Raw genomic sequence first — 25,082 nt, 5'->3', positions numbered from 1 at the left:
CTGACAAATTATTGCTCTCCTCACCTTCAAAGCCTTACTGAAGACAATTCTCCAAGAGTCCTTCCCAGACTACACCCTCATTTCTTCTCTTACCATGTCCTTCTACGTCACCCTTGCACTTGAATTTGCACCCTTTATTCACTCTTTCCTTGGTCCCCCAGCACTTACGTACATATCTATTTATATTAATGTCTGTCTTCCCCTCTAGACTGTAAGCTCACTGTGGGCAGGGAATGTGTCCACCAACTCTGGTGTATTGTACACTCCAGGTGCTTAGTATAGTGCTCTGCACAGATGATTGATATCCATCTATATACACACATGCTATTTTAGAATATGTATTCATTTTTTACTCTACACCTTCTCTCTCAGAAAGCCCATCTATTCATATGTCTTCAGCTACCACCTCTATGCAAAAGACTCACAAATCTGCTACTAGCCCCTTCTTCTCATTGAACCTACACTCCCACCTCTCCTCTAGCCAACAACTCCAGTTGGATGTCCCATTGGTAACACAAAGTTAACGTATCCAAAGCTGACCTATTCAACTTCTTTCCTAAACCCTATTCTCCTCCTAACTTTCCTGTCCGTGAATGACATCATCGTGACTTTGGTATTATCCTCAACTCCTCCCTATCTTTCCAACTCTCACATTCAAACTAGTGATAAATCCTGCAGGTTCTTCCTACACAACACTTCACACAGCTGCTTGTTCTTCTCCACTCAGACTGGACCACCATGGTCCAAGCTTTTGTCATACTGAGGCTTAACTCTTGTACCAGCTTCCTCCCTGGTCTCCCTGCCTCGAATCCACAATTCACAATACTGCACAGATCACCTTCTTGAAACATAATCATCTCAAATCAAATCACCCTTCTCTGCAAAACCATCAAAATGATCTCCCAGGAAACAAAATATCATGATCAGATTCAAGGCTTGCCACTAAATCCATCCATTTTACATATCAACCCTCTTCACTCCTCTGTCTTGTCTTATGCTGTCAAGTCATCTCCGACCCATAGCGACTCCATGGACACATCTCTCCCAGAATGCCCCACTTCCATCTGCAATTGTTCTGATAGTGCATCTATAGAGTTTTTTGTAAAAATGCAAAAGTGATTTACCATTACCTTCTTCCACACAGTAAACTTGAGTCTCCTCCCACAACTCTCTCCAATGCCACTGCTGCCCAGCACTGGTGAGTTTTGACTTGTAGCAGATTGCTTTCCACTCCCTAGCCACTGCCCAAGCTAGGAATGGAATGGGTATGCCTCTGCTTGACTCTCCTTCCGACAGCTGAGCCTGGCAGAGTACTGGAAACTCTCCAGGTGCATTACTGAGAGGGTCTTCACCCATTACTCCTGAATTTTTCTTCATTCCTCCCAAGCCAACTCCCTACAGCTGTACTTCACCATAGACTCCACTTGCTCACATTGTTCCACCTGCCTAGACTCTCTCCTCCTCTAATTCAACAGTTTACCCTATGTTCAAAGTACTCCTAAAATCCCGCTGGAGTCTCATCAACCCATCAGCCACCCCCGGTAGTTATGTATTTATTTATAACCCTCCCTCAGTGTTTACATATGGGTGTTTATTCAGTAATACAGCCTACTTATTTTGATTAGCCTATTTGTAAGTACTTTAATGTTTGTCTTCTGCATTAGACTGTAAACACCTTGTGGGTGGGGGATGTGTTTTTTATGCTCCTGTTGCACTTTCCCAAGTGCTTAATATAGTCCATTGTAACTAGGGGGTGGTCAATAAATACCTTTGACTAATAGTACAACACTCTGCACTATTCCTAATAGGTCCTCAATTTAAAAAACAATAAAAAAACCTGTCATTACTGAGGTGAGATTTAGCTTAGTAGGGAATGGAATTCATCAAAACCACATATTTACTTTAGAACATCTTTTGGTAATTCTGATCAAGTAGATGATGGATCTGGTGAAGCTGGCTGATGGTACATGAAGTGCTTTCAACACAGCACGGAAAGGCAGTGTTGCCTAGTGGAAAGTGAATAGGATGCATGGATTCTCATCTGGGTTTCACCACAAAATAATTATAATAATGGTATCTGTTAAGCACTTACTATGTGCTAAGCACTGTTCTAAATGCTGGAGTAGATAGAAGATAATCAGGTTGTCCCACTTGGGGCTCACAATCTTAATTCCCATTTTACAGATGAGGTAACTGAGGCACAGAGAAGTCAAGTGACTTGCCCAAGGTCACACAGCAGACAAGTGGCAGAGCCGGGATTAGAACCCACATTCTCTGACTCTCAAGCCCGTGCTCTTGCCACTAAACCATGCTGCTTCTCACTTGCCCAAAGTTTCACAGCAGGCAAGTCACTTAACCTCTCGGAAACTTCATTTCCTCATTTGTAAAATGAGAATGAAAAACCTGTTTTCCCTCTCTCTTAGACTTTGAGCCCTCTATGGGATAGGGGTTGAGTACAATCTGATTATATTATTTCTCCCCCAGCATTTAGCACAGTTCTTGGTATATGCTAAGTGCTTAACAAATATTAGAATTATTATTAATAAAGATCCTTTTCAGCACTGTAATCCTGTTATTTTATAGGGAGATCAGAGAGAGAAATAGGAGGCATTGTGCCTAATGGAAAGAACATGGGATTAGATGGCAGGAGGCCCAGAGTGTAAATCCCATCTCTGCCACTGGCTTGTTGTATGACCTTGGACAAATAAATCCCTTAACCTCTCTGTGCCTCAGTCTCCTCATCTGCAAAATGGGGTTACAATGTTTGCTCTCCCTAGCTCTTAGATTATGAGCAGTGTGTGGGATGGGAATTGTGGGATGATGATAATTATGGTACCTCTTAAGCACTTACTTTGTCCCAGAGCTGGGATTAGAACCCATGTCCTTCTGACTCCCAGGCCCATACTCGATCCACTAAGCCACACTGCTTCTCAGTTGGGAGCTGATTAGCTAAACTTTGGCATGTAGTAAACCCTTAATAACTTAGTCACCCAACAATATGTACCACCTGGGGATAGTCATTATTGATAACTCCACAATCCAGTGCATCATTGCAAGATGCCAAAACAGATGAAGCTGTGGTCTTTTCATCTCCAGGTAACATTTTGGGATTAAGAAATATTATAGCAATTTTAAAGAAAGCAGATGAGTTTATTTAAAAAAAGGGTTGAAAAAACATGCAGCTAGAGCAGTTCAGAAGGTGTTGGCTAGGTCCATGGTATGTTTTAAAGACAAGAAAAAGGCTGTTTAATCTCCACTGGACAAATCATTTACAAAAACCACTATCACAGTCAGAAGAACAAGCTTTTATTTGCAGCCTCCTGCAAAGATTCATCATCAGACTACAACTCTCAGTTTAGTTACTGTGATTTATACTTTTAATTATTTAACAAAGATTACACAGGAGCTTAGTGATGGCTACTTAACCACTTCATTTTCCCACTACCCTGTATCTTGAAATTTTCATTCTTCTCAAAGTAATCTAGTCATTGGGTCTGACTCTCATCTCTCCCACCACTGACCCTCTTGCTTTAAACCTTTCCCCTATCCTGGGACACCCTCCCTCTTCATATCCAACAAACTACTGCTCTCCACATCTTTGAAATCACATCTCCTCCAGGAGGCCTTCCCCAATTTATCTGTAATCTTTCTACTTTATATCCCCCACTTGCCACCAACAGCACTTTCACACCACCTATGCACTTAAATTACTATTACTACTAATAATATTACTATTACTACTAATAATGTGTGATATTTGTTAAATGTTTATTTTGCACCAAGCACTGTACTAAGCACATGGCAATCAGACTGCACAAAGCTACTGCCCCAAATGGAGTTCACAGTCTAAAAAGGGGAAAAAACCCCCACATATTTAATTCCCATTTTACAGATGAGTAAACTGAGACACTAAGAAGTTAAGTGCCTTCCCCAAGATTGTACAGCAGGCACATGGGAAAGCTGGGATTAGAACCCAGGTTCCCTGACTTTCAGGCCCATTCTCTTTCCGCTAGGCCACACTGCTAACCTTCATTAATTCATTCAGTTGCAGTTATTGAGCACTTACTGTGTGCAGATCACTATACTAAGCACTTGGGAGAGTACAACAATAAACAGATACCTTCCTTGCCCACGGCAAACTTACCATCTACCATCTCCTCCTGGATGAGATGTGATTTCAGAAGGGCTTTAAAAATGGAGAGAGCTGTAGTTTGGTGAATTTGAAAAGGAGGGAGTTCCAGGCAGGAAGAAAGGTGTGATCAGATCAGAGGCAGAAGAGGGGAAGAGTGAGGACCAGTGAGTAGGTGAGCATGAGAGGAACGAAGAGTGCCAGCTTTGGCATAGTGGCAGAAGAGAATGGACAAGTATTCATTCATTCATTCAATAGTATTTATTGAGCGCTTACTATGTGCAGAGCACTGTACTAAGCGCTTGGGATGAACAAGTCGGCAACAGATAGAGACAGTCCCTGCCGTTTGACGGGCTTACAGTCTAATCGGGGGAGACGGACAGACAAGAACAATGGCACTAAACAGCGTCAAGGGGAAGAACATCTCGTAAAAACAATGGCAACTAAATAGAATCAAGGCGATGTACAATTCATTAACAAAATAAATAGGGTAACGAAAATATATACAGTTGAGCGGACGAGTACAGTACTGTGGGGATGGCAAGGGAGAGGTGGAGGAGCAGAGGGAAAAGGGGAAAATGAGGCTTTAGCTGCAGAGAGGTAAAGGGGGGATGGCAGAGGGAGTAGAGGGGGAAGAGGAGCTCAGTCTGGGAAGGCCTCTTGGAGGAGGTGATTTTTAAGTAGGGTTTTGAAGAGGGAAAGAGAATCAGTTTGGCGGAGGTGAGGAGGGAGGGTGTTCCAGGACCGCGGGAGGACGTGACCCAGGGGTCGACGGCGGGATAGGCGAGACCGAGGGACGGTGAGGAGGTGGGCGGCAGAGGAGCGGAGCGTGCGGGGTGGGCGGTAGAAAGAGAGAAGGGAGGAGAGGTAGGAAGGGGCAAGGTGATGGAGAGCCTTGAAGCCTAGAGTGAGGAGTTTTTGTTTGGAGCGGAGGTCGATAGGCAACCACTGGAGTTGTTTAAGAAGGGGAGTGACATGCCCAGATCGTTTCTGCAGGAAGATGAGCCGGGCAGCGGAGTGAAGAATAGACTGGAGCGGGGCGAGAGAGGAGGAAGGGAGGTCAGAGAGAAGGCTGACACAGTAGTCTAGCCGGGATATAACGAGAGCCCGTAATAGTAAGGTAGCCGTTTGGGTGGAGAGGAAAGGGCGGATCTTGGCGATATTGTAGAGGTAAAACCGGCAGGTCTTGGTAACGGATAGGATGTGTGGGGTGAACGAGAGGGACGAGTCAAGGATGACACCGAGATTGCGGGCCTGAGAGACGGGAAGGATGGACGTGCCATCCACGGTGATAGAGAAGTCTGGGAGAGGACCGGGTTTGGGAGGGAAGATGAGGAGCTCAGTCTTGCTCATGTTGAGTTTTAGGTGGCGGGCCGACATCCAGGTGGAGACGTCCCGGAGGCAGGAGGAGATGCGAGCCTGAAGGGAGGGGGAGAGGACAGGGGCGGAGATGTAGATCTGCGTGTCATCTGCGTAGAGATGGTAGTCAAAGCCGTGAGAGCGGATGAGTTCACCGAGGGAGTGAGTGTAAATGGAGAACAGAAGAGGGCCAAGAACTGACCCTTGAGGAACTCCAACAGTTAAAGGAAGAGGGAAAGTAGAAAGGAGAGACCACCTATGTACATATCTTAAGTAATTAATCCCCCATCTGGAATTTTAGTGTCTGTCTCCCCTGCTGTACTGTAAGGTCTTCCACATTAGGGATCATATCTCTAAACTTTTTCGTACTGTCCCAAACACTTAGCAAAGTGCTCTGCACACAGTAAATGCTCAATAAATGTTATTGACTGTACAGTGTATATAGCACATAAAGCTGTTTTGAGAAAACCTATTCTTAGTGTCTGACAGCTCCCATAACTTTCCCCTCCCTAGCAAAGAACCTGAGCCCCATGGTTGGCAAACAAATATTTATTGCTTTATTGCTATGTTCCCCCGCCCTTATTTGGAGTGCCCCTCCAAAGGAAGCTACTCCACCACTTAACCCAGTGGTGAGCAGACCTGTTGAAGGTCGAATGATTTCCTGATTTATATACTCCTAACCCGCAGGCTGCCCCTTCCATGACTGTGTGATGTGTCATGTATTTTTCTGAGAAGTTTCCTTTCTTCCCAAAGACACAGGACAAGGAGTACCAGGCGGCTTCCAGGGTGGTTGGTTTGCACCTCCCTCCCACCCTCCCCATCCACTGATTCTTGTCCTCTCTGCAGCACCACCCCCAACTCCTGGTCTCAACCAGTTTCAACTAGAGATTCTCAATGCCCCTTACTTCTGGATCTCCTGATTCAGCAACTCGCTTATTTCTGGTGGTCGGTATCTTCCGCAGCAGATGACCTTTTACCTATTTCACAAGCCTGGCTTTTCATCTAGCACCTGGCCTTCTGCCTTACATCCTGTTTACAACCCTGGCTTTTCACCTTGTACTCTTCTTTGCAAAGCTGGCCTTCTGCCTTACACCCTTAAGTAAACCTGGTATTCCACCTTACATTCTACAGCCCTACTGGGGTCACGCAGGACCAGACACCTATAGTCCCAGCTCTTTCCCGTTCCCCCGGGGTTTACCTATGGAAACAAAGGCAATTTTATAGTTTTCCAGAGGTTTTGGAACAGACCCCAATTTATAACATGAAATTCTATGGGTATGATAAAGCCATTCATAATATAGCAATATATAGCATATATAAATATGTACACATATGTATATATCAATTATATTTATTGAGCGCTTACTACTACTAATAATAATAATTGTGGTATTGGTTAAACATTTACTGTGTACCAGGCACTGAACTAAGCACTAGAATAGATAAAGCAAATCAGGTTGGACGGAGCCCCTGTCCCACATGGGGCTCATAGTCTTAATCCCCATTTTCCTGATGAGGAAATGGAAGCACAGAGAAGTGAAGTGACTTGCCCAAGGTGATACAGCAGACAAATGGTGGAGCTGGGATTAGACCCCAGATCCTTCTGACTCCCAAGCCCATGCTCTATCCACTAGGCAATGCTGCTTACTGTGTGCAGGGCACCATCCTAAGTCACTTGGGAGAGTACAACACAACAATATAACTGATATTCCCTGCCCACAATGAGCTTACAGTCTACAGGGGAAGACCGGCATTAATATACATAAATTATGGATATGTACATATGTGCTATGGGGCTGAATATGTGAATAAGGGTGCTGGTCAACGTAAGAGGGAGTGGGAAGAGAGGAAATGAGGGCTTAGTCAGGGAAGGACTCTTGGAGGAGATGTGCCTTCAATAAGGCTTTGAAGATGGGGAGAATAATTGCCTGTAGGATATGAAAAGGGAGGGCTTTCCAGGCCAGAGGCAGAACGTGGACAGAGGTTGGTGTTGAGATAGACGAGATCGAGGTACGGTGCGTAGGTTGGCATTAGAGGAGGGACGTGTGCAGGATGGGTTGCAGTAAGAGATAGATAGCCATATCATACATAGCATAATATAGCTGCTTGGGAAGCAGCTTGGCCTAGTGGAAAGCACATGGGCCTGGGAGTCAGAGAACTTGGGTTCCAATTCCGCCTCCACCACGCTCCTGCTGCGTGACCTAGGGCAAATGACTTAACTTCTCTGGGCCTCACTTTCCTCATCTGCAAAATGGGAATTCGATACCTGTTCTTCCTCCTCTTTAGACTGTGCTCCCCATTGGGAACTGAGGATCTTGCATCTAGCCCAGCGCTTACTACAGTGCTTGGCACATAGCTCTTAACAAATACTGCAATTATTATTATTATTATTAGCAACATTTTCAAGGACATAACCCCACTGCATATGAAGCTTGCCTGTAACATAACTAACTAAAATGGACTGAAAGGAGAACAAGAGGTAGAAAATCCTGAGGAAATAAAAAATTAGGTTTACAAGGAAGTATTTTAGGCCACCTTTTGGAGGAAGGGATCCCGATCCCAGGGAGAATAGTTACATAGAACCTGGATGTTTTCTTTCCACAAATAGATAAATTACTTCCCATTCATCCTATTCCCAGATTAGCTTCTCATGGGAGGGTGGGTTCATTGAAAACAATGAATGAAATAAGATGGGGAATTACAAAATATGGTTGCTGTTGTTAATTCAGTGGATAGTAACATAAAACGACTCCTACGTGCAGTCTTTTATAACTACATTCTTCTTTAATACTTTTGAAAGGAAAAGAAACAAGTAAATGCAAGTGATAAAGTAGTGAGGATCAGAGTAACTCTGCCTGTTGTCAACAGCATTAACGTCTACAAATCTGTAAATTCCAGAGCATAAGTCCAGAGAAAGAAAAGTCAGCAGGAGAGCATCAGCATGAAAAAATAAGCTAGAGGAAGTGATTCAGTGGCATCAATTTCTAAATTTGAAGGTATTAACAGTAAATGCAGAGAGGAAGACTGGGAGGCCCCTCTCAATTCTTGTTCTCAGGACCATAATGAGCAATGGACAAAAGCATAGCTTTTCAAATCTGTGCAGCTGCTCAACGGTATCAAGCACCTACTGAGTTGAAGTATAGACACTTAATTTGAACATGAAAACCTCAATTTCTAAAAGCAAATTAATTTCCTGAAATGTACAAAAATGTTAGTAAGTGATGCAAATAGAATACATGAATTTGTTAGGGTAATTTGAACGTTTTCTTGGTCTTTTTTGTTTATTTGAAGGTTTTTTTTAACATACCAAAAAGGAAGAAAAAAAACCCTTAACCCCATCTGCCTCTATGTTAGTTTCGGGAACTTTGCTTTTTGCATGCTGTTTAATGAATTCTTGGAATGTGATTTCAAACAGGCTGGATTACAGTAATGAAGAATAAATAAGACAATGAAATTCTTTGTATTGTGTATATCATGTAGCCCCAGTACTCTTCTAGAATCTCCAAGGTAATTCAGTGTCTGCCTCTGCCTGGAAAAGAGGAAACAGTCTCCAATTAAAAGAAAAATTTTAAGAATGTAAAGCATTTTGCTAGGGACATTCTCCTCTTTTTTTAGAGACCATTTCTTACACTTTGCTTTGAAGTAATTCTATTGAGTTCCAAACAATCTGTTAAAAAATAAGGCTTATCTCCTTTTACTTTTTGAGGTATTCAAACATGGAAATGATTGGCTCAAGATGGTATCTCTATACAGTTTAGAGAAGGTGTTTACTAGCTAATCACTCACCAGAGTGCAGAGTGGGGACATAGCCTTTTTTTAAAAAAATCAGAGACCAAGAATTCCCACCCAAAAAGAAAGCAACCCCAGCAGAGAAGCAGAGGACATTTCAACTGATCAGGTCACTGTCTCCAGTTAACCTGGCCCTAGGTTTGAGAGCCAGGTCAGGCTGGTCTCACAAAAGATAAGGCTTAGCTCTGACACTCTCCATGGTGGCCTTTGCTGCTCATTAGGAACAGGAGGGCCATGGCAGAGCAGTTAGGGCACTGCCACAGATGCACTGCTGAGACTTGTCATCTCAGCAACTGCAGGGACCTCCATGCGCACGTGAATGCCTCATGCAGATAGCACCTCCCTTGCAGTGCAGCCTTGGATCTGCCTCCCATCTTGATGGAACTGAGGTTAATCTAGTCTCCAAATCTTGGCTGAGATTGCATCTGAACAGAACCAAGATTTTCAACCTGTTCAGAGTTCCAGCATAGTAACCTCATCAAAAGGTGACTGTGTTTCCTATGTGATAGCTGAGACATTATCATGTATTATTTATTTATTCTCTGGGTATATAAATATATATATATATCTTCTAGCTCTCTTAACTGCAGTAGCTTCATCACTGTATGTCTACTGTCCTCCACCACTAATAATAACTGTGGAATTTGTTAAGAGCTTACTATGTACCAGACACTATACTAAGTGCTGGGGTAAATACAAACTAATCAGGTTGGATCCAGTCCCTGTCCTACATGGGGCTCACAGTCTTAAGTCCCCATTTTACAGATGAGGTAACTGAGGCATAGACTAGTTAAGTGATTTGCCCAACATCACACAGCAGAAAAGTGGCAGAGCTGGGATTATAACCCATGTCTTTCTGACTCCCAGGCCCGTGCTCTATCCACTAGGCCACACTGCATTAGACTGTAGGTTCCTCAAGAGTAGGAACTGTAGTCTTTCACTTCTGTTGTAATTTCCCTAAGCATCTAGTTCAGTGTTCTGGACTCATTAAGATTGAGTCTCCCATCAGGAATGATGGATAAACCTTATTTTTGACTGACAGTTCAGGACAAAGAACCAGCACAGAGGAATTATTATAGTGCTAGTGGCTGGTTGCTGCCTCCCCCTGCTCATGCCCCACGCCACCCCTTGTACTCTCTCATCCCTGACAGTCATGTTTCTGCTTGGGCACAGAGTGCAAAAAGCAAGTTGGTAGGCAGGAGTCCAGCACATAGCCAGGTGAAGCAAGAGAAGCAGAAGCAGCAGCAGCAGCAGCAGCAGCTTGGCTTAGTGGAAAGAGCATGGGCTTGGGAGTCAGAGGACATGGGTTCTAATCCCGGCTCTGCCACTTGTCTGCTGTGTGACCTTGGGCAAGTCACTTAACTTCTCTGTGCCTCAGTTATCTCATCTGTAAAAATGGGGATTAAAAAATGTGAGCCCCACGTGGGACAATCTGATCACCCTGTATCTACCGCAGCGCTCAGCACATAGTAAGTGCTTAACAAATACCATATTTATAAGTATTATTATTCTTATTAAGTGCATGTTGCGGGGGGTCTACATTCATTTTAAACAACTACAGGCAGAACCAAGATTAGAACCGAGGTCTCAATTAATCAACAATATTTAAGCACTAGTGCACAGCATTGTACTAAGCACTTGGGAGAGTACAATAGTTAGTAGACACAATCTCTTACCTCAAAGAATTTACAAGGAGCTTCTGTCGTACTCTCCTAAGCAGTTAATACAGCCCTCTGCACACCGTCCATCAATATGAATTTCCATCTAGTGGGGTAGATGAATACTAAAATCATTCACAGGTAGGTGGGGAGAGATGCATCAGGGAAGGCCTCCTGGGGGCAATAAGATCTTAGTTGGGCACCAGACCAAACAGCAAGCTGCTACTCTGCACCTAGCAGTGGGCTAAGTGGAAAGAACACCAGCCTGGGAGTCAGAGGTCCTAGGTTCGAATCCTATATCTACCAACTGCTGGATGACTGGGCAAATTACTTAGCTTTTTTTGGGGCTTCGATTTCCTCATCGGTAAAATGGGATTTAATATCTGTTCTCTCAGATACTTAGACTATGAGCCCCTTGTGAGACGGACTGTGTCTGACCTGATTATCTTTTGTCTCTTCCAGTGCTTAGTAGTTGGAACATAATCAGCTCTTAACAAAAATAATAATAATAAATAGTGTTAGTAGTAGTTTTAGGAAATATGATTGATACGGATACTATTGTGCAGGAACTGGTAGAATATTGTCTCAGTTGTTGTCTGGAAATGTGTTTACTGCTACCAGGTGATGGGAACCCTGATTCCTTATGGAACTAGTTACTAAGCTTCACATTGGACTGTGTGCCTTATAGAACAAGGCCTGTCCTACTGCTCCTAGCTCCCTAATGGGGATGGCAGCAAGAGGGACTGTCATGACCCCCATAGTAGTTAGTGCCCATTTTACACTGACTTCTGGGTTGAAATCGGCTCTGCTGAGAGTTTCTGGTACCCTAGGAGCAACCTGCCTCCTGAAGATGGTGTTTTCTGGCCATCTCTGTACTCTTCCACTTACAGCATGACTCAGCCCCCACTTTTTTTGGTCAGGATTATTGGGTTTTGTAGCGATAATAATAACTGTGGCATTTATTTTGCACTTTCTATCACTGTGCTAAGTACTGGGATCAGATCAGACAGTCTCTGTCTGATATGGGATCTCACAGTGTAAGCATAAGGCAGAACAGGTGGTATTTAATCCCCATTTTACAGATGAGGAAAGAAGCAAGGAGAAGTTAAGTGATTAACCCAAGGTCAAACAGCAGATAAGTGGTTAAGCTTGAATGAAAACCAAGGTCTCCTGACTCCCAGTACTATGCTCTTTCCACTATGTTATGGTCCTTTCCAACAAAAGTGTTCACCCTTTTGAAATAGTTTTCCCCCAAAATGGCAACAAGAACATACCATGCTAAAACTGATGTGGGCTTTCTAGTAGTAATACTAATAATAGTAGTAGTTGTTGTTGTAGTCGTAGTGTTTACGTGGAGCACCTGTTTGCAAAGCACTCTAACAAGTACCTGGGAAAGTCCAACAGAAGCAAAAGACCCATTGTTGGTAGACAAAGAGTTGGCAATCTAATGGGATAGACGGATATACAAATATTTTAGAATCCAAAGCATAAGGCTCCAAGCCTAAACTGCTATTCTTTTAGGTCTAGATTAATTCACCTTGGGAACCGGCAGCTTCTGTGATTAAAAGTTGAGCCTCGTAGGCAGGTGAAGGGGAGATTGGGAAATTTTTCAGTGAATTTGATTAGTGAAGAAAGACAATCTAGGTAATCCAAGACATAAATCCACTTTTTCCTCTATAGTAAGGATTTATTTACCTGAATGGTCCAGATAAATTGCTTTAACTCTCTATTTTCTCTTTGTAGCAGAGCCAGAATTGCAAGATACTATATTAGGCACATATACAATCACATGAAAGATTGGAATTCGGTTTTGCATTCTATGCTCCCAGACTTTAGTATATCTGTTCTTTTTTGTGTAAGAAACTGGCTATTTAACTTATAATTGGGGCTGTTTTAAATGAGAGTAGAAGGAAAGGAATATTTAGTTTTAAAACATTTATTGACTATTACCACCAAGAAAGTTTCATGGCCACCAACCAAATAATAATGGAAAATGGGACTCAAGGAATCAAATCCCCTCAGCACAGTAAAGTCCTCTCTCTCTTTCTCTCTGTATGCATGTGTGTGTGTGTGTGTGTGTGTGTCTATACATATATATACATATATGTGCATAAACCTCATGTGTTGGCTTTGGCAGCAGTTATATACTTTATCATTATTATGAAGTTACTAAAATTGACCAAATATCTTTGGCTTCACAAGAAAGCATCTGCAAGTGTATTTATCTATCTGCAAAGGTGAAGATTTTTTGTTATTTGAAATGTCACACCAGAATTTATTTATTTTTACTTGCATTCTACATTATTAGTCCATCACAAAATCTCAGAACACATGAACATAATGAAAACATTATTTATACATTTAAAAATACACTACACTAAAAAGCACAGTTCCTCTCTGACCGCTGAGCAATATTCATGGACTCTTCACAAACAGAACAGAAACTTTCTTTAGAGATTTTTGTTCCAAATCTTCACCACACTTATGACTGCACAATTCATCCTTGCACCATAGATTCCCATAATGACAAATTAAAATCCAAAACCAAACAACTCTCCTTCTTATTCCATCTGGTTCCCAGGCTCCTCATCTCCAACTCCCCACCCAAATGCAAAAGAAAAACAAACTCGATTAGGAAAACAAAGAGAGCCTTTAGCCAGATTTACACTAATAAAAGACAGTAAAGAATTTAGACAATATAGTAATGGAAAAAGGATTTTAGTTGCTTATCTTTAAATCGAGGCAAAATAGTAATGGAAAAAGAGTTTACTTGGCTATCTGTATAATCACAGGTTGTTCACAGTCCTGAGAACTGAGAACTAGAGAAGCAGCATGGCTCAGTGGAAAGAGCACGGGCTTTGGAGTTCAAATCCCAGCTCTGCCACTTGTCAGCTGTGTGACCGTGGGCGAGTCACTTAACTTCTCTGTGCCTCAGTTCCCTCATCTGTAAAATGGGGATTAAGACTGTGAGCCCCACGTGGGACATCCTGATTCCCCTGTGTCTACCCCAGTGCTTAGAACAGTGCTCGGCACATAGTAAGCGCTTAAATACCAACATTATTATTATTATTATTATCTGTAAACGGAGACAATAATACTTCCAATGATTCCTGTGCCCCCTATCGGAGCAGAATCCTGGGTGGGATGAAACAGTGGTCTGACTCAATAATGGCCTTTATTATAAAGCCTACCTATCCTACCTACTAGGATGTCGTGAGAATACAGTGAAATAATTGATATAAAAGAGCTTTGGAAAACTTGCCATAAAACATACATATAAGGTGTTATTATTAATGTTATCATCACAGTGCACCATATTTGCGAAGGTAACTGACATTTTAAGTTGGTGTAATTGTATTAGAAGATCATCCTTAATCTAGCTGTTATATTCTAGCCGAGTCTCTAGTTGTGGTCCCCTGAGAAATAGCTATAATTTTGTCTGGGCCACGTAGGAGACAGTTTCTAAGCCCTCATCCAATTCTGCCAGAACCAACTTTTCTTCCTAAAATCCATCGTAATGGAAGTTTGCCAGGGTTGATTTGCTCCCCGTGGGACTGGGTCTACAAGTAATTTCCAATCTAAAGTGGTCTTGACCCAAGTAGCATGACCTAGTGGAAAGAACATGGCCCCGAGAGTCAGAGGACTTGAGATTGAATCCTGGCTCTGCCACTTGTCTGAGGTGTAACTATAGGCCAATCATTTAACATCTCTGTACCTTTGTTTCTTCATATGCAAATTGGGGATTAAATAACCATTCTCCCAACGTAGTACACTGGCACTGTGTCCAATCTGATTGTATGGTATCTACTCCAGTGCTCAGTATAGTTGTCAATAGTAAGTGCTAAATAACACAATATATTATTATTAGTAGTAGTAGTAGTAGAATTGGACCAGTCCTGGGATTATGGAAAGAGAAATAGTGAGCTGAGAACCTATCAGCTTGCTACTGTGGTTTCCCTTTAATGAGGGTGTCCCGCAGGGCTCTGTTCTGGTTCACCTGCTCTCATCACTCAGTATTCATTCTCTTGAGGAGTTCATGACTTCTATAGGTTCAACTATCACCTTTTCCACTGTCGATCTACCTCACCAACCTGACTTCTCACTTGCCATAGAATTCATTCAATAGTATTTATTGAGCGCTTACTATGTGCAGAGCACTGTACTAAGTGCTTGGAATGAACAAGTCGGCAACAGATAGAGACAGTCCCTGCCGTTTGATGGGCTTACAGTCTAATCGGGGCAGACAGACAGACAAGAACAATGGCAATAAATAGAGTCAAGGGGAAGAACATCTCATAAAAACAATGGCAACTAAATAGAATCAAGGTGATGTACATTTCATTAACAAAATAAATAGGGTAATGAAAATATATACAGTTGAGCAGACGAGTACAGTGCTGAGGGGATGGGAAGGGAAAGGGGGAGGAGCAGAGGGAAATGGGGGGAATAGAGGGTTAAGCTGCGGAGAGGTGAAGGGGGGGGCGGTAGAGGGAGTAGAGGGAGAAGGGGAGCTCAGTCTGGGAAGGCCTCTTGGAGGAGGTGAGTTTTAAGTAGGGCTTTGAAGAGGGGAAGAGAATTAGTTTGGCGGAGGTGAGGAGGAAGGGCATTCCAGGACCACGGGAGGACGTGGCCCAGCGGTCGATGGCAGGATAGGCGAGACCGAGGGACAGTGAGGAGGTGGGTGGCAGAGGAGTGGAGCGTGCGGGGTGGGCGGTAGAAAGAGAGAAGGGAGGAGAGGTAGGAAGGGGCAAGGTGATGTAGAGCCTTGAAGCCTAGAGTGAGGAGTTTTTGTTAGGAGTGGAGGTTGATAGGCAACCACTGGAGGTGTTTAGAAGGGGAGTGACATGCCCAGATCATTTCTGCAGGAAGATGAGCCAGGCAGCGGAGTGAAGAATAGACTGGAGCGGGGCGAGAGAGGAGGAAGGGAGATCAGAGAGAAGGCTGACACAGTAGTCTAGCCGGGATATAACGAGAGCCTGTAGCAGTAAGGTAGCCGTTTGGGTGGAGAGGAAAGGGCAAATCTTGGCGATATTGTAAAGGTGAAACCGGCAGGTCTTGGTAACGGATAGGATGTGTGGGGTGAATGAGAGAGACGAGTCAAGGATGACACCGAGATTGCGGGCCTGAGAGACGGGAAGGATGGTCGTGCCATCCACGGTGATAGGGAAGTCTGGGAGAGGACCGGGTTTGGGAGGGAAGATGAGGAGCTCAGTGTTGCTCATGTTGAGTTTTAGGTGGCGGGCCGACATCCAGGTGGAGACATCTCAGAGGCAGGAGGAGATGCGAGCCTGAAGGGAGGGGGAGAGGACAGGGGCGGAGATGTAGATCTGCATGTCATCTGCATAGAGATGGTAGTCAAAGCCGTGAGAGCGAATGAGTTCACCAAGGGAGTGAGTGTAAATGGAGAACAGAAGAGGGCCAAGAACTGACCCTTGGGGAACTCCAACTGTTAAAGGATGGAAGGGGGAGGAGGTGCCAGCGAAGGAGACCAAGAATGACCGGCCAGAGAGGTAAGAGGAGAACCAGGAGAGGACGGAGTCCGTGAAGCCAAGGTGAGATAAGGTATGGAGGAGGAGGGGATGGTCGGGATGGTCGACAGTGTCAAAGGCAGCAGAGAGGTCAAGGAGGATTAGAATGGAGTAGGAGCCATTGGATTTGGCAAGAAGGAGGTCATGGGTGACCTTAGAGAGAGCAGTCTCGGTAGAGTGGAGGGGACGGACGCCAGATTGGAGGGGATCCAGGAGAGAATGGGAGTTAAGGAATTCTAAGCAGCGATTGTAGACCACTCGTTCTAGGATTTTGGAAAGGAAGGGTAATAGGGAGATAGGGCGATAACTGGAGGGGGAAGTGGGGTCAAGAGCAGGTTTTTTTAGGATGGGGGAGACGTGGGCATGTTTGAAGGCAGAGGGGAAGGAGCCATTGGAGATTGAGTGGTTAAAAATAGAAGTTAAGGAAGGGAGGAGGGCAGGGACGATGTTTTTAATAAGGTGAGAGGGAATGGGGTCCGAGGCGCAGGTGGAGGTGGTGGCACTTGCGAGGAGGGAGGAGATCTCCTCTGAGGATACTGCAGGGAAGGATGGAAAAGTAGGGGAGAGGGTTGGTGGGGGGGAAGGGGAGAGGCGGAGGGGTGACTTTGGGGAGCTCAGACCTGATTGTGTTGATTTTTGTGATGAAGTAGGTGGCCAGATCATTGGGGGTGAGAGATGGGGGAGGGGGAGGAACAAGGGGCCTAAGGAGAGAGTTAAAGGTCCGGAACAATTGGCGGGGCTGCCGGGCATGGGTGTCGATGAGGGAGGAGAAGAAGTTTTGCCTGGCAGAGGAGAGGGCAGAGTTAAGGCAGGAAAGGATAAATTTGAAGTGTGTGAGGTCGGCTTGGTGTTTGGACTTTCGCCAGCAGTGCTCAGCAGCTCGAGCATAGGAGCGTAGGAGACGGACAGAGGAGGTGATCCAGGGCTGTGGGCTAGTGGAGCGAGAGCGGCGGAGGAAAAGGGGGGCGAGAGAGTTGAGATGAGTAGAGAGGGTGGAGTTGAGAGCAGAGACCTGATCATCGAGAGTGGGAAGTGAGGACAGGGCGGCAAGGTGAGGAGAGATGCTTTTGGAAAGACGGATGGGATCAAGAGAGCGGAGGTCTCTGTGGGGGAGTAGCAAAGATTTGCAGGGGGAGGGAGTGTGAGAGATGAGGCAGGTGAGAAGGTTATGGTCAGAGAGAGGGATTTCAGAGTCTCGCCCCTCCTCTTGCCTACAAGATTTCTCCACATTGATGATCTGCTGGCACATTAAATTCAATGTTGAAAAAAACAGAACTTCTCATTTTTCCTCCTAAACATAGTCCTCCACACTTTAGCATCACAATCAACAATGTCACAATCTTTCCTGCCCCAGGAGCTCACAAACTTGGGGTCACCTTCAACTCTGCTCTGTTTTTCTATATTCCACATTAAAATTACAGAGCACAAGTGCTCTCTCCCTAGAATGGTGATTCACCTGACTGACAGGTATGTGAGAGCTTCAAGCCTGTATTAACACATAAGAAATGTCATTAATGTATCAGACCAGTAGTTCACTCTGCCCAGTTATCTGTCTCTGAGCATGTTAAAAAAAGATGGTTAGAAGAACTGTGCCATGGTTGCCCTATCATCCATCCTAATGTTGGCTAGAAGGAACACAAAGGCTTTATAATAAAATCCATTACTGGGTCAGACCACTATTTCATCCCACCCAGGATTCTGTTCCGTTAGTGGGCACAGGAATCATTGGAAGATTGCCTTCCTTGACACTGATCTTAATGTTTAGGTTTGAACCACATCGCTTCCTGAGTGCAGAGCATTGTACTAAGCGACTGGAAAGTACAATTCGGCAACAGATAGAGACAATCCCTACCCAACAATAAGCTCACAGTCTAGAAACACACACACCTACCTTTCCTCTAGTATTCCATTAAGGACCACTCATTCATAAATTTGCCCCAATCTCTCTTGAGTCCAGTGGTAATTTTGCCCTGCACACCATCCAGTGGCAATTGATATTACATTTACCACCTGTTGGGTGAAGAAATATTTCATGTTTTCAATCTACTACTCTCAAGTTTCAATAGGTGGCCTCTCATCCTGGTATGCTGGTATTCGGTAAATAATGTCAGTGTTTGCCTTGTCTGTACCCTTCATGATTTTGTAGACTCCAGTCATGTTCCCTGTCAGTATGTATCTTTCCAAAATGAAGAGCCCTTAACCTTGCGAGTCTGTAGAGATCAGGTAGTCCCTGCATTCACCTTATCATTTTGGTTTCCCTTTTCTGCACCATCTCTTGCTCTGTCTTGTTCTTCCTAAATTGTGATGATGTGTAGAAACATATGCAGTATTTCACACACATAGGCATGCCGTGGTTAATACAATACAATGGCAGTGCTATGCCTTTTATTTTACTTTATATTCTTTACTGATGATGTCCAACATTCAGTTAGACTTTTGAACTCTTGCTACACATTAGGTTGATGATTTAAGAGTACAGTCAATAATGACTTTGAGCTCTCCTTCTGGAGTCTGGACTGATAGCTCCAAGCCCTCTGTGATATTGAACAAATTTGTCCTAGCACTGATCCCCGGGGGAGCACACTATTTACATTTACTTCTTTATCCTAAAGAGTGACTGTTTATACAATCCTTTGTTTCCTATCTTTTATCCAGTACAGAATATTTCCCTCCAATCGCCCTATTACTCAGTTAAAAAAAATATTTTGGTGTGGAGACTTGTCAAAGGTCTTATGAAAATCTAAATATATTATGCCACAGTGGTTCACCTCTAGCCACATGGCTATTGACCCTTTCAAAGAACTCCAGTAATTTATTGAGGTACACTTTCCCCTAACAGAAACTGGGTTGTCTTCTTCCCCAGGGGCTAATTTTTTATTTTTTTTTTAGGTATCCACTATTCCCAAACTTAATTACTACTTTTTTAAAATTTTCTAGGAATAGGAGTGAAACTTACTGTTCTATAAATCCCAGATAACTCCTGAAACCCTGATTATAGAGGAGGGTTTACATTGGCGATCCACCAGTCTGCAGTATATAAACTATTTTTAAGATAGGTTGCAAACCCAGGCCAGGATTTCTGCAACTTTCCATCCTAATTCCTTCATAATTCTCAGATCTGTGCCATCCATTCTCAGTGATTTATTTATACCTTGTCTAACAATTTGGTCTAAAGCACCCTATGCGGTCATCATTTGATCTATGATCTAGTTCCTTTGGTGTGCCTGCTAAAAAAGAAAAAGGCTATTTGCAGACATCTTTAACATTTTCCTCAGCTAAAGACTAAATAAACATTTAGACTTCCAGTGATCTTTTCTTAAAGTATACTTTACCTGCCAATTGTCTAGTGGCCCCATTGACAGTTTTTGAATTTTGGTATCAATAAATGGCATTTATTGAGTGCTTACAGTTTTCAGAGCTCTGTGCTAAGCACTTGGGAGAGTATGATATGTTTTAACAGAGTTGGTAGACAAGTTCCCTGCTCACAATGTGCTTACAGTCTAGAGACAGACATTGATATAAAAAAAAATTATGGATATGTACATAATTGCTGTGGGGCTGAGGCAGGGGAGAATAAAGGGTGCAAATTAGAGCAATGCAAAAGGAAGTTGAAGAAAAAGAATTGAGGGCTTACTCAGGGAAGGTCTCTTGTAGGAGTTGTGATATTAATAAATGTAATATACTTATATTAAGATAAATAAATAATTCATCATAGGTGTTGTGGGACTGAGGGTAAGGGTGAATACAAAATCCCAAAGGGTACAGATCCAAGCTCATTGTGGGCAGGGAATGTGTCTGTTTATTTTTATATTGTACCCTCCCAAGCACTTAGTACAGTGCTCTGCACACAGTAAGCACTCGATAAAGAATTGAATTGAATTGCATAGATGATTAGAGGGAGAAGGAGTTGGGGAAAAGAGAGTTTAATCGGGGAAGGCTTCTTGAAGGAGATGTGACCTTAATAAGATTTGAAGGAGGGGAGAGTGGTGGCCTGCTTATATACAGGGAGAGGGAGTTCAGGCTATGGGGAGGTCATGAGAAATAGGTGAGATTGGGCCCAGTGAGCAAGCTGGCACTAGAGGAATGAAGTGTTTGGGTTCGTCTACAGTAGGAGATCAGTGAGATAAGGTAGGTGGGGGCAAGATAATTGAGTGCTTTAAAGCCGATGGTAAAGAATTTCTTGTCGATGAGGTGGTGGATGGTCAACGTGGTGGATGGTCAACCACTGGGGGTTCTTGAGGAATGAATAAACATGGACTGAACATTTTTGTAGAAAAATGATCTGGGCAACAGAGTGAAAGATGAATTGGAGTGGGGAGAGAAAGGAGGAAGAGAGGACAGCAAGGAGGCTGATCCAGTAGTCATCGAGTATTTTAATAATATTTTGTTTGCCATGTGCTCATTAAGTTCCTCTTTAGCCTTGTTTGTATCTGACCTGCTTCTTTTTATGGAGTTTCCTGTCCTCATTATTTTGGTGTGCTTTCCATTTTCAAAAGGATCTGGTGAGTTTTCCATTTCTGAAAGGATCTTTTACCTCCGATCTTTTACCCTACCAATCAATCAATCAATCAATAGTATTTATTGGGTGCTTACCATGTGTAGAGCACTGTTCTATGTGCTTGGGAGGGTATAATACAACAGAAAACCATTCAGGGCTTCTGACTGGTCAGCTTTTTTTTAAAAAAAAAATTATCTGGCACTCATTTTACATTAGCATCTGAAATTTTTTAATTTTTAAGTTTTTAGATTTTTTGGAACAATCTTCAGGCTTCAAGAAAATCACTTGCTTTCTTTAGCTAGCTAATTCACTTTCTTCCAGCACTCATCTTTCATAGTTTCTTTTTCTAAAATGAAATATCCTAGCATTGGATGGTTTTGACCTTCCCTCCAACCCCTTATCCCCAGAAGCATGTTAAATTTCATTGAATTGTGGTCACTATCGCAGAGTGACTTATGCACCAGATTAAACATATCAATTATACATCAATTAATATATCAAAAAACAGAAGCTAGTTCCACAATAATTCCTCAAATTTATGGAATACTTTTGTTTTTATCTGAAGTGCTACATTCACATGAATTGCTTTATTTCATTCACCCTTCTATTCTAATTAAAAAAATTATGTCATTAAATCCCCCTTTGTTAAGGGAAGATGAAGTTGAGGTTATAAAACTATCTATAGAATCCTAGATATTAGAGATATCACTAAAGCCCTGTTAACTTTTATGAAATAGATGTTTTGGCTGAAATATAACATTCTCACAGTCTCCCCTTACTTACTACTTTAAATAAAAATGTTTTGTGTGAAATTTTGGGTAAAACTGCATCCACATGCCTTGGGGTTCAGATACGGAGTTTCTTTTGAAAGAAAAGCTTGTGTTTGTATTTGTACCTGAGCATGTGTTACAGTTTCTCCTCAAAATTGATGGTGTCCCTAATGCCTAGTGTATTATATGTCATCATCTTAAATGAGGGAGAAACATATGGATTCTGCTAATTTTTTTTCAAATATTCATTTATTTTGCCAAAGTCCATGTGTGGAAATAAAACCTTTTTTTTTTTCCTCTGTAGAAACACACCAGAATGGAGGCCTGGTAGTCTGTTGAAGGAGAGGAAAACCAGACTGGCCAAGTCGCTACATAGTGCAAATTTAAAAAAAACCAGAATACATGTTTCCTAATCCACATAAAGCAGTTTTTCTTCATTTTGTTTTACAAAATCATCCAAATAAAACAGTTCATAAAAACAAATTGCATCAAATGATCTTAAAATACAGTTTTCCATGATTTCTGATTAATTATCTGGCATTCTCCCATTTCCCTTTTCATAGTTCCAAACCCATCTCCATACCCATTAATCTTAAGAACAAGTTTAAGCTGAAATGAATGGTTTCAGGTCTGAAAAGCATCAAATAGTCTTTCTTTATATTCTCTAAGCCCCAGCTTTTAGACCCACAATGTCCAAAAGTCTCTGGCCACTTGGCAGTCTGATAACAGATGTTCCTGTGTTTTTATTTCCTTACAATCTTTCTTCCAGCAAGCCTTATCAGCCTCAATCTTGCTTTTCACGTCTACTTTCATCATTTGTTTGCAACTTATGGCCAGCCTTCTATTTCCCACCTAGACCTAAATTCTTCAAATTAGGAAAACAAAAGGCACTATGGCTTCCTATTTAGAATAGCCAGTATGGACTTGCCATCACGATTTACTTCAGATTGCTTTCTTTTTACCTTCCTAATAAAATCTATTCCATTAGCCAGCTAACAATTGGAATGTTTAATACTTGTTATTTTTGCTATGATGCAGCATGGAAACCTGGAAAGCATTTAATGCTGTCCTGAAAGGATGCTATTTTCCTGAGATTGATTAAGAAATCTAACAAGTCCTGCCTAGAGGTGATGGCAAATTCTTACCACTCTCCTCACCCCCCTGAAAGTTTTTGCCTATAATCTTAGGACATGCTTGAGTTCCTCTACACTGACAACGGGATGGCTTAAGAGGAAGGGTAGAAAGGCCTAGGAAGCTTGGTGTTAACCAGGCCGGCCTGAAGACATCAGGGTCCCTGGCCTATGATTTGAAGCAAGACTAGTGGTGTGAAGCCCCAAGTTTCACTCCACACCTGACCTACAGCAAATGCCCTATTTGTCCTGTCTTTTGCCCATTTTGCCCATGGGTGAGATGTGAACAATATAATGCATTCAGAAACTGCTAATAAAGGTGCCTGAGGTGACCCGTGCAGACAATTTTAGAGTTTAGCCATTTTTTGGAACATTTTTCCTTATTTTAGTCTACTATGCATATTTGTAAAGGGATTCCCAGGGATATTAGTTACATATTAAAATAAAAAAAAACCCAAAAGGACTACTCCAGTGGCACATTTAGACTATAGAATATGTTCACATTTCCTATTGCGAGCTACCAACTTGTGATCAACAGAACTTTGCCTTTATCATCATCTGGCAGGAGGGAGGGTGGGAATTACCTCACTTGAATGTTATGTCTCACTCCTTTTTATTAGCCTGTTGATCATCGTGCTTCAACTTCGCTATCTGCTGCCATTCCTTCTACTCCTGCTTCCTTAATCCTGAATTTCTTTGATAAACAAATGGGGCCTCAGAAACAGGGAATGACAAAAAGATATTTTGAATTTTTTTCTCATCTATTTGATTGTAAATTGTTTCCTTATTGACTTATACAATTTGCAAACAAAAGATGATGATGATTGCTGTTAATGTTATAATCCTCACCAAGCAGCCCACCAACTGGAGTTTCCTGTTTTTCATCACCTCTGAAAGCCACCTCTTCCTTACCTCCCTGCTGGTTTCATTCTTTCTCCCATCTGTTCTTTTGACATTTATGACACTCATCAGGCTTTTGTTTTCATACTTCTCGAGATTTAAATATCATCCATTGTTTCTGTGTTTGCTCAAATCTCACCTCCATCATCAGGATGATAATTGGGGGAACATTCTATAAACTTTATTTTAAATCAGGTTTCTCTTTCCATGAACCAACCAGTTGCTTGAAGAATTCTGATTATTATGGCCATAGTTGGCAGACTCCTTTATGTGTGTGTGTGTGATGTCAAATTTATTCAATAAACCTGTCAATCATAATAAATAAACCTGTCAATCATTCTGACCTCCAAATACACACTGCACAGTGCTGTCTATTTTCCTCTTCAAGGGCAAAAGCCTCAGATTCCAGAGATCACCTGATCTAGGCCACTGCTTCAAAGTATGTGAATAACTAAATTATTCAGGGCAGATTGTTGGTTGTCTATCAGATCCACTCTCAAGATCTATCTGTGCTCACTGATTAATCAATCAATGGTATTTACTGAGTGCTTACTCAGTGCAGAGCACTGTACTAAGCACTTGGGAGAGAACAATTCAGCAGAGTTGGTAGACAAGTTCTTTTACCAATCCTTGAATCCTCCACAATCCCTCATAGCCTATGCCAGTTTATCCCCAGGAATCAAGAACTTCTTCTATTTATCCAAATTCAATATCTCCTACTTGACTTTAAGCCCATTCCCTTTTGATTCTGTTCACAGTGAAGATGAAGAGCAATTCTCTCTACACTGTAAGCTCATTATGGGCAGGGAAGGTGTCCACTAATTTTGTTGTACTGTACTATCCCAAGTGCTTAGTACAGTGCCCTTTACATAATAAGTGCTCAATAAATACAATTGGTTGATGGGTTGATCAAACTGAACTGCAATTCCTTCTTAAAGCCCTGCATAAAACAGTTAATCACTTTTTAGCCATCTCTTTTCCAAGTAAAACATTGTGAATTTCTTCAACCTTTCAGCATCACATCTAGTTTTATAACTTTAATCTGGATTCTTTCTCCAATGTCTTCTCATCCCTTTAAAAGTTTGAACGTTGAACTCTTAGTGCTCTAATAAGATTCTGATTTCTGGCATGGTCAGGTATCTTTCAATAATGGAGTTAAATTTTGTTCATGTTCAAAGTGCCAGGACTTTTGGAAATACAGCTTAGTTCATTAAGCTAGCTGTGAGGTAGTGGGAATTATTGGGTAAAAGCAACAGACCCAGAGGCTCAGAATCTTTTTTTTTTTTTCGGGGGTGGGAGTGGGGGGGTTAGCCATTGTTTC

General features: G+C 42.4%; 1 long non-coding RNA gene and 1 other non-coding gene across 2 annotated transcripts in view; both read right to left on the bottom strand.

Annotated features, from left to right (window-relative positions):
- Positions 1 to 1,208: 1,208 nt before the first annotated feature.
- Positions 1,209 to 1,346, bottom strand: LOC114808434. The gene has a single exon (XR_003756282.1). It is a non-coding gene; the product is annotated as a small nucleolar RNA SNORA7 (small nucleolar RNA).
- Positions 1,347 to 8,312: 6,966 nt separating this feature from the next.
- The window catches only part of LOC120638175, a 57,025-nt gene continuing 40,255 nt past the window's right edge, over positions 8,313 to 25,082 (bottom strand). Inside the window, exons 2-3 of the long non-coding RNA XR_005659689.1 lie at positions 10,954 to 11,041; positions 8,313 to 9,017 (exon numbers count right to left, since the gene is read on the bottom strand). This is a non-coding gene — a long non-coding RNA (uncharacterized LOC120638175). The remainder of the gene's footprint in view (positions 9,018 to 10,953; positions 11,042 to 25,082) is intronic.

This window comes from Ornithorhynchus anatinus, chromosome X5, assembly GCF_004115215.2.
Source record: "Ornithorhynchus anatinus isolate Pmale09 chromosome X5, mOrnAna1.pri.v4, whole genome shotgun sequence".
NCBI classification, from domain to species: Eukaryota; Metazoa; Chordata; class Mammalia; order Monotremata; family Ornithorhynchidae; genus Ornithorhynchus; species Ornithorhynchus anatinus.
The sequence above is the reverse complement of the archived record's forward strand: the minus strand, read 5'-3'. Positions and strand labels throughout refer to the sequence as shown.